Source organism: Bactrocera tryoni, chromosome 2 (genome assembly GCF_016617805.1).
Source record: "Bactrocera tryoni isolate S06 chromosome 2, CSIRO_BtryS06_freeze2, whole genome shotgun sequence".
Classification (NCBI taxonomy): Eukaryota; Metazoa; Arthropoda; class Insecta; order Diptera; family Tephritidae; genus Bactrocera; species Bactrocera tryoni.
Window position 1 is genome coordinate 61,004,325 of NC_052500.1, and position 12,378 is coordinate 61,016,702.

The 12,378-nt window shown below is 33.1% G+C and overlaps 1 protein-coding gene across 3 annotated transcripts in view; it reads right to left on the reverse strand.

Moving 5' to 3' along the window:
- LOC120768037 (sodium/potassium-transporting ATPase subunit beta-2) overlaps window positions 1-12,378 on the reverse strand; it is a 110,224-nt gene that overhangs the window by 46,203 nt on the left and 51,643 nt on the right. The window lies entirely within an intron of this gene.

Consider the following 12,378-nt stretch of genomic DNA (forward strand, 5'->3'; position numbering starts at 1 on the left):
ATCGAGGTGCTCTTAAACTGATTTATAAAGTTAATTAGAAACATATTTGTTGCACTTTATATTAGATAAAAAGAAGAAAAATTTTTATTGGGGAAGATATTAAATCAATACGTGTATATGGAAGCTTTTGGTTGAAAAATTATTTATTTTTTAAAAAACATATCATAATGTGTATTTATATGGTAAATTGCAAAAGAAATTTTGTATATTTTTAGATAAAAAATAATCTTTTTATTTCAGATAGCTTTTTTTTATTAACAAACGTTTTATTTTAACAGAGAAAAACTCCTCATTTCTTACAACAAAACTCAATCGTGTAAAAACTGCTTAGTTTAAGTTCTACTACTTTAACATTTCTTCATATCTTTAACATACATAACATAACTGTAGAAAATTTCTCTACACTTCATTATTTTAGCGAAAATTGCACACGCACTTATAAGTATTAACTTAAGTAACTGATAGCCGCAGAAGAATAAGTGCATATGAGCATATTAATAAAGAAGCCACACACAGAGCTTTTTCGCTATTTTTCCACCGAGACTTTTATAATTTTTTCACTTTCTTTGACTGCACTTATGTCAGTGAGCACAAAATGTAAAAGTTGCATAGAATTCGCTGAAAAACACATGAGCGTAATATGCCTTAAGAACATTGTTGATGGTGGTGGTATAATGTATGTATAAGTCTGCTTTTGCATATTAAATGTTGTGCTGATGCAGCTTTTCAGCGGTGGCAAGCGAATGTGATAGCTGTGAAGCTCAGTGAAAACATTTTCATATTTATGGTTTGCTTTCATTTTTTTACAAAAGCAAAGAACGATAACACAAAAGATATGGTAAAATAGTTGCAAGCATGGATCAGCGCAGTGGAGGAAAATATACTGTTTGCAGTGGAATTTTCTTTATATACAAATTTAAGAAGAACTAGTAGATTATTTTGATAATAGTAGCTCGGACAACGCTATTTTCTTATGTCAACTTTTGCGTTTTTGTTTTTAACTGACAAATGTTTTTAAAATTAACATAAAAAGTATAAGAATGGTAAGAAAATTTCAAAATTAATTAAAGAAAATAAAAAATTAATTTAATTTAATTTATATACTAATTACATATTGTAATATATTATTAATTTCATTTAACTAATTATTTAATTTTTTAAATAAATAAATTTAATTTAATTAGTTTTTAATTAATTTTTTTAATTAAATTCCAATTTCTTCCTTCCTTTCATATATATTTTATTTATATAATAATTATATATTTTAATACAATTTTAATGAATTTAATTTAGTTGCATTTAATTAAATTTTTTTAAAACTAATTTTTAGTTTCTTCTTCTAATTCTCTTATATTTATTGATAATTTTTAAACTTAAAACTTAACTTCATTTACTAATTTTTTTTAATTTTCTTTAATTAATTATCAATTTTTTTAAAATAATTTTTAATGTTTTGTTTTAATTCTCACACATTTTTGACAGTTTAGAAAAAACAATTTCGATAAAAATAGCAAAGCGAATGTTGACATAAGATAATAGAGAAAATAAATTTCGAAAATTAAATAAATTTCGAAAATTAAATTAATTTCATATTTGAACTAATTTGTTCCAAATTTTTATTTCAAAGTAGATTAATTAGCTTAACTTAATAGATTTTTAATTTCAAAAGTTAAATTATTTGTTAATTAAAAACTTTGTGGACACCAAATAAGACACCATAGGAAATACTGTATGTTTTGTATTGTATTGTAAAAATTAATTTAATTTAATCTAACTAATTTAATTTAAATTTCGAAAACTAATATAATTTTTATTTCAAAATTTGACTAATTTTCTCACATGTTTTATTACAAAATTTAATTTATTACTTTAATTTATTTAATTTTTAATTTAAAAAATTAAAATAATTCTTAATTAGTTTACTTAAGAACTTGTTTGACACCAAATAAGCGTGTCACTATGCAAAAATTAAATTAATTTAAACTATCTAGTTTAATTAAATTAATTTTTTTTTATTAAAATTAATTTTTTATATCCACAGGATGAAATAGTGATACTACAAAGAATTGAATTAAAAGAAATAGAATAGCAAAAATAAATACATTAAAAAACACAAGAATTCTGAATTAAAATATTTTTTTTTTAATGAACAATGAGATTTAGGAGTAACTTAAACAAATCAATGAATTTAAAGTAAATTACATTATTAAATTTTTAAATGATTTAAAAAAAAATCTTACAAACTTTGTGGTTATGTGGATAATATGAAAAAAAAATATTTAAAATATGTTATGCTATATAATATTCTAAAAGATTATCAGCAAAAAAAGTATTTTTTAACTACTAATTTTACTTTCATAAAACCTGCTTTAAAACTCCATAATTTTTATTGTTCGACTATATCCAGCTCATCTTATGTGATTTTACTTTATAAAGAACTGTGCATATCTTTTTTTCTCCATTTTAAACACATCACACACACACGAACGCATGTAGATTACGGCTTTTCATTATTAAGCACGTTTTAATTAAATATCTTGTGTATGCATTTAATAGCGAGAGCAATTTAATCAAGAAGCCGTGATTATGGCGATCGGCTTTTCAGTTTTTTGTGAAAAGCTAACGTTGGCGTTAAAATATAAAATGAAAGTGATTAACAATGGATGATTTCAATCGATGATAAAGAGATGAGTGGGAAACATTATATTAAAATTATATTTAGCCAATGTTTGATATTATTTTTAAAGTGAAATTAATTAACAGAAAAATCTCAAAATATATAGCACGGAATAAAATTTGAGACAAAAATATTACACAAAGCTTTGAAAATTTTTAAACGTCTGCTTAAATAAAAACAGTATTTGACAGGGCGTATAAGTAACGTACCGATGAATCAAAAGAGTAATTGACTGATAGGAAATAACCAGGCGCCCATTTACGTTAAGTCAGCCATTAACTGACGATAATAATTTTTTAAAAATGATATAATTTTGTTGATTATTATATTTTCCAAGCACTTCTATGCTTGGTTTTGAAAAAGTAGCTATTGATTTACCTTAAAATACTAGTTATTTAGGGACTAAATTGCGCCTTTTCAACGTTTCCAATATGAATAAAGAAATAGTATAACTAATGTATGACATAATTCAATCGGCTGCGACTATTTGATTCAAAATAACGAAAAAGACAAAAAATTGTGCTAATTATTTTTTGATGTGGTTTATCTATGTCCATCAACCTGTCGGTATAAAATTTTGTACACGTCCTTTTTTGCTTAAGAAGCTACTTATTGGAATTTGTGATATCGTACCATTATAGTATGCACCATTGCTCCTATACTAACTGAAGAATAGGAATAAAATGCTTGTATGGAAAGCTCTTTCATTTGACGAAATATTTTCAGAAATTTCTTCATTGATTATTGTCTAAGGCAATGGTGCAATCTACGAAGAAATAGTTCAGATCAGATCCTTATAGCATATATCTACCTCACAAACTGATCGATTAAAATCAAGTACTTATATGGAAAACGTTTTCATATGGCGAAATATCTTTTCGAAATTCGGCATGAACCCAAGGCAGTGTCACAAACTCGGAACGAATTGTTCAGATCGGGCCAAAATAGCACATAGCTGTCATATAAACTCAAGTCTTTGTTTAGAAAATTGTTCATGTCACAAGATATCTTCTCGAAATTCAGCACAGATTACGCTACAATCCTCGAATATATGGTTCAGATCCGACCCATATAGCTGCCATACACACGGCCGTTCAAAATCACTATAAAGCTCTTTTTATGCGCATTTATGCTATAAAAAATGCATCTGTAAAAGGTAATATAGCTTATAGGGTAGTTAACATTTTCTTTTTTTATTTGATTTTATCTTTATAAAGTTTATTTTTAGCTTATATTTCAAAGTAACGCATTTCTTTCAATCATTACAATTGTATCTCACATGCAGTATACTTTTAGGCTGTTACCAGATGGCACGAATTTTGCGAAATCGCCCTAGTTCTGTATTCTTTTTATCGTTTCGCAGTTCTCTATAGGTGAACTAGCAGTAGAGAATTACATTGGAACAATATGTACCTAAATTACATATAGACAGTATATATTTTACCTATGTGTATATATGTATGTATATAAACATATTGCACTTTTGCTACACCAAGGTTGAGCAGTCAAATGAGAAAACAAAAGTTGCAAACCGTAAAAAGTAGCAACAACATGAAAGTGTAAAAATCACATATATTTGGTAACAAAAGAAATTGTGTAAGAACAAATACATACATACATACTGTGAATATTAGCAACCCAGAGAACGTGAAAAATTTGTAGAAGAGTAGCAAAAATGTCAAATTAGATTATGTAATTTACGAGTGAGTGAAGTGTAATTTATTTGCAACCTGGCAACATTGATGAACGTAAGCGCATAAAATGGGAAAAGTTAAAGTAGCAAGGCAGCTGGTGGATAGGCAAGTTGCCACATAAATATCAAGTACGCAGGTTTGTATATCTCTTGCTTGTGTTCATAGCTGCGTTAGCACAAGGACAAGCCAGCGTACAGTATGAGGAAAACGCTAGCAAGTTTTATATATATGTACGCAAGTGGTATATATATGATAAGATTGTTTGTTTCTGCGCTGCTCTACTCACTTTTTTTGTTTTTGTCTTTTCTGTATTTTAGCGTTGCAATTTAATGAAAGCGTTGCCGCAGGTAACAGAGCGCTCAGGTTAAAGGTGAAGAGAAACTATTGCCACTGGCTAAATAATCGCATATATATTTGTGTGTAGATATATCTATATGTTAGTTATATTTGTATAAATGCTTAGAGAATGTTCTTATAAGTATGTAAATGAGTACATTTGTAATGAATTACAGTTTTAAAATAAAAGACGTTAACTTTGGCTGCATCAAAGCTATAATATCAATTATAGGTGCATTTTTTTAAACATAAAAGGGTATAAAATATCGTTATAATGATTTTGAGCGGTCAGTTTTAAGTCATTTATTTTCTATAGTAATCTGATCCGAACAACTTGCGCGCAGATCATAGCTCTCTTTTGAGTTATAATCTATGTCAAATTTTATGAAGATATTTGTAAAAACAGTTTTGTTTACAAGAACTATATTTTTTTATGACAGCTACTAGTATAGCCTACAGTGTTTTGGTTTTGTTTGATGGCGGTTTCAACAAAAAAGCAGCTTCTTTGGGGAAAAAAGGATGAAGGAAAAGAATTTGATATCGATATCTCAAAAACTGACAGACTAGTTAGCTTATATACAAGGTATGGTAACGATTGATCCAAGCAGGGGTACTTTCTTGTTTTGCATTTTATCATGGCAAAACTTACGCCTGAACAACGTTTTCAAATCGTTCCACTTTATAACGAAGTTGCATACGCAGAAGACCTTATTGTGGTAGCAGTTGCTAGACACCTCGATGACCTCCGGAGCAAATGCAACGAGTGCATAAACGGTCTGCGCCAATGGTTCTCCTCAATGAGTTTAGAACTGGCGGAGCAGAAAACTGAAGTCTTGCTCATAAGTACAAGAAAAGTGGAGGAAAGTATTTCTCTCACCATAGGGGAGTGCCAGATTATTCACAGCCATACCTAAAATATTTGGGAGTAATAGTAGACTCAAGGTTCAAATTTAAGGACCACCTAGAGTACACTGCGGGTAAAGCGAACAAAATCCCGAATGCCTTATCAAAGCATATGCCAGACAAATAAACACAGTGCACAGGCTGTCGGCACTATGAGTTATCAGTGCTTTCCGAACAATTTCAAGCGATGCTACTGAAGTAATAGTATGATGTCCATTGACATCCAGGGTGATGAATACGAGCGAGTGTACAAATTATCAGAACCAACTACAGGAGCCAAAAGAAGAGAGAGTGAAAAGCTTAACTATATGGCAGCAGCGGTGGCAAACCTCACTCAAAGGGCGGTGGACCTACAGACTCATACCGGATATCCGTTCCTGGATCGACAGACAACATGGGGACCTGGATTTCCACCTAACCCAAATACTAAGTGGACATGGATGCTTTAGAAGCTATCTGTACAGATTCCAGCACGACATTAGTCCGAATTGTCCGTCGTGTTCAGAGTGCTATGAAGACTCTGAGCATGTTTTCTTTTATTTCCCGCGCTTTATAAGTGCAAGGGAAAGACTTAAAACTACACTCGGTAGTAGTTTTACGGTGGAAAATTTGACGACACTCATGTGTCAGTCCACTGAGAACTGGACAGCCTCAATCATGACAAAACTGAGACATATAGAGCAGAGTAGGCGTCCGTCAGTCCGTGCCATAGGAGAGACTTAAATGTCTTATCACACCCACGAAGTAATACTTAATCAGGTGGTTCCGTTGGAGAGTCTGGCGTTAGAAGTAGGTAAGGTTTAGCGGATTAAAGTTCCGCACTCCGGCTTTTGATGCTTCCCCCTACTTTAAAAAAAAAAGAAAAAAAAAACAACTTTATAACGAAAATTCACGTTTTGTAAAGAACGTATTTCGCACGCCTCGCTCAACTTATGGTCAACATAATCAACTTATTGAGCGTACTACTCCGACTGACGTATGCAACGACTTTGCACATGGAACGACAAAGGTCTTATTGGGACTAAATATCCTGGTATACAACTGCTAAAGTGGTTTTATTTGATGGCAACCGGATAGTGAAAGAGTAGCTTAAAATCACAGCAAAAATAATAATCTAACAAGCCTGCAGGGAGCATTGAAAACAAGATGTATGAGGTGGTGCCAGTAATATTACGTTTTATTTGCTTCAGTAGTCTAATATCAGCTGATCAAATTTGACTCAGTCCATTTAAACTGCGCAACTTTTCATTGATTGGTACAATCTTTTCCATGTATATATATTATATTTTTGTTCAAAAAAACTTTCTGTTCTCATGCTCTTCTTGAATGAATGCACTTAATTCCAATAATACTTCTACCAACTTAAGCAGTTTTCGAGTGCCATTACAATAAATTCTACAAAGACTACTAACCCATTTAAGGCCTGTTGGTGTAGATAGTATATTTTCATGTATGCTACCACAAACGCCCCCCCCCCAGCAGCCACGCCTCCTATCAACACGCAATAACATACTTCAGTGCTTGGTATCTTAGCTATTTACACTCACACACACATACATATGCAGACATATTTGCACACATTGCCTTTCAAAGCATTCCTCAAGTGTACACACCCACGCCTGGACACACACACATACATTGAATACGCAATTCAAGCCAGCGCGTGCAGTCCATTCTACTGCTGTGGCACACTGTGAAGCGGAATCGACAAATGCGACAAGCAAACGCACAAATGTCGCAAATAGCGGTGCACAAAACCAAACCGAATTGGAACAGGTAAGGAAGAACTACGTTCGGGAGTAAACGAACTTTTTATACTCTTGCAACTTGCAAAAATCAAAGCTAGAGAAATACCTCAGGGTGTAAAACGTAAACCAGAGGATCGGAATCCAAACTATTATAAATAAATTATAGTATTTGGAACTTGGAGGATGGAGTCATGTGTAGAAGTTCACGCAAGTGAGGAAAGTTCTATGATCGCCATTCACTTGGGAGTGGCCAGAAACGATTCTTTTACACATGGCTCGAGCAGCTCACTACTTCCGGTCTTTGACCAAGTATCCTCTGGGTAGCCTAACAGCATCCGTTCGAAGGCGAGCTAAAGTGAGAAGGCGAAACATTCCCTACAAGGGTTGTGCGCTGGGTTTGGAACCCGCCACGTAAAAAAACACCCCCAGTGAAGAGCTATAAAAAAAAAAACCTTTGCGCGTTAGCCACGGCGAATACCGCATTCGATGGAACGATGAGCTGTACGAGATATACGACGACATCGACATAGTTCAGCGAATTAAAAGACAGAGGCTACGCTGGCTAGGTCATGTTGTCCGGATGGACGAAAACACTCCAGCTCTGAAAATATTCGACGCAGTACCCGCTGGGGGAAGCAGAGGAAGAGGAAGACCTCCACTCCGTTGGAAGGACCAAGTGGAGAAGGACCTGGCTTCGCTTGGAATATCCAATTGGCGCCACGTAGCGAAAAGAAGAAACGACTGGCGCGCTGTTGTTAACTCGGCTATAATCGCTTAAGCAGTTTCTACGCCAATTAAGAAGAAGATTTGGAACTTGGGGAGTATGGACCCGATTTTATCTACTATATTAACTATTATCATGCCACATATTAAAAAAGTTGTTCCTGGGTTTCTTTAAGGTACCTCACATATAATCACCGATCATATGGAGTAAAGTCAGCCGGATGTTCGAAAACACTGTGATTATTTTTGCGCGAGATCAAGTTTTCGCTCATTTCTATATATTTTAGGCACAAGGATATATGTACTGTTATAAGTAAAACACTTTTCTCATTTTTATAGAGATAACTCAAATATTGGCCAATATATCCAATATAAAGTCACCTGGAAGTTAGAAAATCTTTATATTAAATATAAGGAGGCTCAGTGAAGTATTGACAACCCATTTTTGATACACTGATACTATTGTCAGGAAAGAATTCGCTCAGTGAAGTATTGACAACCCATTTTTGATACACTGATACTATTGTCAGGAAAGAATTCTCTCTGTATTTTGAAAATTTATCACATACATTGACTGATATTTTCAGTTGTCTCATTACTTTATTTTTTAACTAAGGAACGCACATTCCAACTTTCATCAAGATACCTCAATTTTTACTCCAGTTACAGTTTGCACAGACTGATGGACGGACAGACCCTATATCTATGTATCTCGATAAGTTTTAGGTGATACATGCGCTCATTAGGTGAACAAAACTATTATACTCAGTAGCAACATGTTGCAGGAGTATAATGAAGAAATCAAATGGCGAAAATGAGAATTGGAAATGAGCACAGTGGTTAGGAAGCAGTAGTCAAAAGGTGTGAGCAGCATGAGATGCAGTGGAGCAAACGGTTTGTGGCATACATTGGAATGAGCTAGACTTTGCTGATACGCGATGTATACAGGTAACAAAGCAGTGATGTGAAAATATTTGTGCGTAGCGAGTCATTTGGAATTTTCTGAGCTTCACCGTTTCATGTTTGTCAAAGCCACGATTTTTCAAAACGAATTGTACAGACTGATGGACGGACGGACGGTTAATCCAAAATGGCTAAAGTATTAGGTATTTTGGTATCAAACATTGCTGTGGCACTTTGTAATTATTGTTTCAAGTCACTCACTGACTTAGAAGATAATGGCGACGAAAATAATTAAAAAATATACTTCTTCTTTAAATAAAAATTTGAATATCACATGATTCATTTTAGCAGAGTCTGCTGTCGGTTCAATGTTTGTAGGTGTATGTTTTTACCAATGATTTCTAAGTTCAGCAAGAGGTCTCATTGCAGCTGTTTAAGATTTTTGAAAAAAAACTTTAGAAATTCTAGCAAGATATGAGAAGTAGTGCAATAAGATTTTTTTACGGACGGTTCGATATTCCACAAAAGGTTATGTGCATAGTCTTCTTATGGAAACTATCAATCAACTCTTGTTGCAGAATGTCAGCTATAGTGTCTTCCAAGCAGAAGTAGCAGTCAGCAATACATTCCTTGAGTTAGCTGACGGTGCGCTTGAAACAAGTCAAAGAGTTTTTCTATTACATTGTATACATACATATGCATTAAACTACTTCCATATTATATTTGTTTGCATGCCTGGTCACTGCGGAATTGATGGAAACTGAAAATCCAGTGAGCTTGTAAGAAAAAACACTGATGCTTAAATTTCATAAGGATGAGAATGAGCTGGTTTTTTTATGTTACTTGCGTTCTTGCGCTGGATCTCGAGACCTCTCGCGGGCTTAGCAAGCGTTTGTCAGCAACCAAAACTAGTGTGGTCGTGAAAACTTTCTGGACTAGAGTAAAACATAAAAAGTCCATTGAACTACAAGAAGTCGATCCTAACAGGGTTCCCACTTGGACAACTAAGAACGCCGATCCCTTTTAATACCTAAAAAATTTTTTATATAATTCAGTACCTATATATAAATATTTTTTTTCGGTATTACAACGGATCGGCGTTAATAACCACCATTAACTCCAAGCAATGTTTAAATCACCGCAATGATGAAAATTTTAACTGAACCACTACCTTATTTGTACTCATGTGGTGATGCTAAGGACTTTAGAGAACGCAACTTACATATCAAAATTGCATGGAAAAAGATGAGACAGAAACACCTACACACTTTCTTCTCTACTGTCTGGCTTTCGCCAGATATCAAGGTACTCACTTCTTTTGAAAATGATGTGAAGTGATTGAAATCGAAAACAACCATCTCAACAAAATTGTGAAAGGAATGCGTTTTTCAAGATGCTTTGTCGATAGCGACGGTCAATAAATTCTTAAGAAGTCTGGGCATTGTAACGGACAGAAGAGTTTAGCTGTTCGAGTGACATTAATCGTGGCTCCGCGAATAACTATATGTTAGCCTAACCTAATCTAGGTGGCTATAAGGAATAGTTTGCAATTGTTGGCACATTTCCAATGAAAGTCCTATTGGGAGTCATTTTAGCAAAATTAGAGAGATACTTTATCATTATTTTTCAAGATTTCTTTGGAAATTTTGATTATTTTCTAAGTCCCTGCTTGCCTGATTAACTAACGTAAAATGCTGCCTAAGAAAATCATTAAAAACTTCTTGAAACTTACAAAAAATCCTCCAATTCTTCACTTTAGATAAAATCGACTCTTTTTCGCAACGAATTTCCTCAATATACATATATTTAAACCCTCTTTCCTCTACATATTATGTACTTAAAAACATAAGAATGACAAAAGCACTACTCCTTCATTTTATTTTCTTGCACGCATGTCTCCCTCACATTAATTCCATTAGCAAGAGCACTCCTCCTCTTTAGCGAATAATGGGCGTAATCAAGGGTCGATAGCATTACTCTTGAGACTTATAAATGGCTCTTCCAGCTGAGCATTAATTTCCCTTTAATTATCAGCATAAAAGAAACATGTACATTAATTTTACATAGAATGTTCTATATATGGTATAATACATATATATTAATATATATTTAAGGGCATAACTCGCAAAAAAATAAATAAGACAACCAAATTGGTTGGTTTAAAGTATCACATGGCCACTGTCCAAATAGCGTCGTAATTACATACATTTATTTCGTATTTCGCTTCTTATCAACATCTTCGGTGGCTTGGGGAGATTTGGTTTTTAATGTCATACACTTTTACTTATCTCAAAGCTTATATATAAATATATTATATATAGTAAATGTTTACGTATATATTTGTACCAGTTTCAAGCAACTCACACAAATGACATCTGAATCATCACTGGAGTAGCCAACGCTAAGCTGCATAAGAGCACAAGTGGAGCATCTCACCCTGGACTACTTCATTTTTAAGCGGATTAGCTAAATCGCGACGACTTATAAAGTTAGCTTGTGCATTACTTATCTGCTCTGCTCATTTTTTCGCTTCCACATTTTAAGCGGACTTTACTGAATAGAATTTTCTGTATGCGTTGGGATTTGGCTGTCTTATCATAAAGTACAAAAGTTGGTAATTGAACTTCTTTAAAAATATAAAATGAATGCGTTTTTTCATTTCGAATTTCATTGAGGGCAAATTTTAATTATTCTATGCATTTTAGTAAATTGTTTTTGTTCTAAGAAAGTTTCGAGTAGTTTAACTGAACGAAGAAGTCGTTATAAATAAGAAAAACAAATTATATGTATAACTCTGAGATATTATATATATATATAGTATATATACATATGTTTCACATTTCTAGCTTATTTGCAAGGATGTGACTTCTAGTTACTTTCAAATATAAATTTACATTTTCCAAAAAAAAAAATTTAAAATTAATAGCTTACAAGTCACGATTTAGAATAAAGAGTGACCATTGCGCTTCTTCGTTCTAGATATTGTAGAAGGTTGCCAAACGTCTACATATCCAGAATGATCCCCGACGTACCAAATAAATGTCCTGCGTGAAGTGAGTCCTCGCATGATTCTAACCACCTTTCTGCATGCTAAATGAATTCACTCATCTAACATCCCTCTCTATATCGTGGAACCTGCTCTTTGATATTATAGCACAAGCATAAACCCTAGGCGAGAATTTGGCGCAGTCCTTCTCCTGTACTCGTAGTAATTGCATCCATCATTATCTATAAATTCCAGTACAATTTCTCTCACATTTGAATTTAATAACTTTAAATCTCAGTGCAATTTATCAATCTCGAAGGCGCGCAAAACGAACGGGAGAGATGCTAAAATTAGCATGTCATAAATAAGAGTATGAGCACTAAATATGGCATTAATTAAATTTGAGCG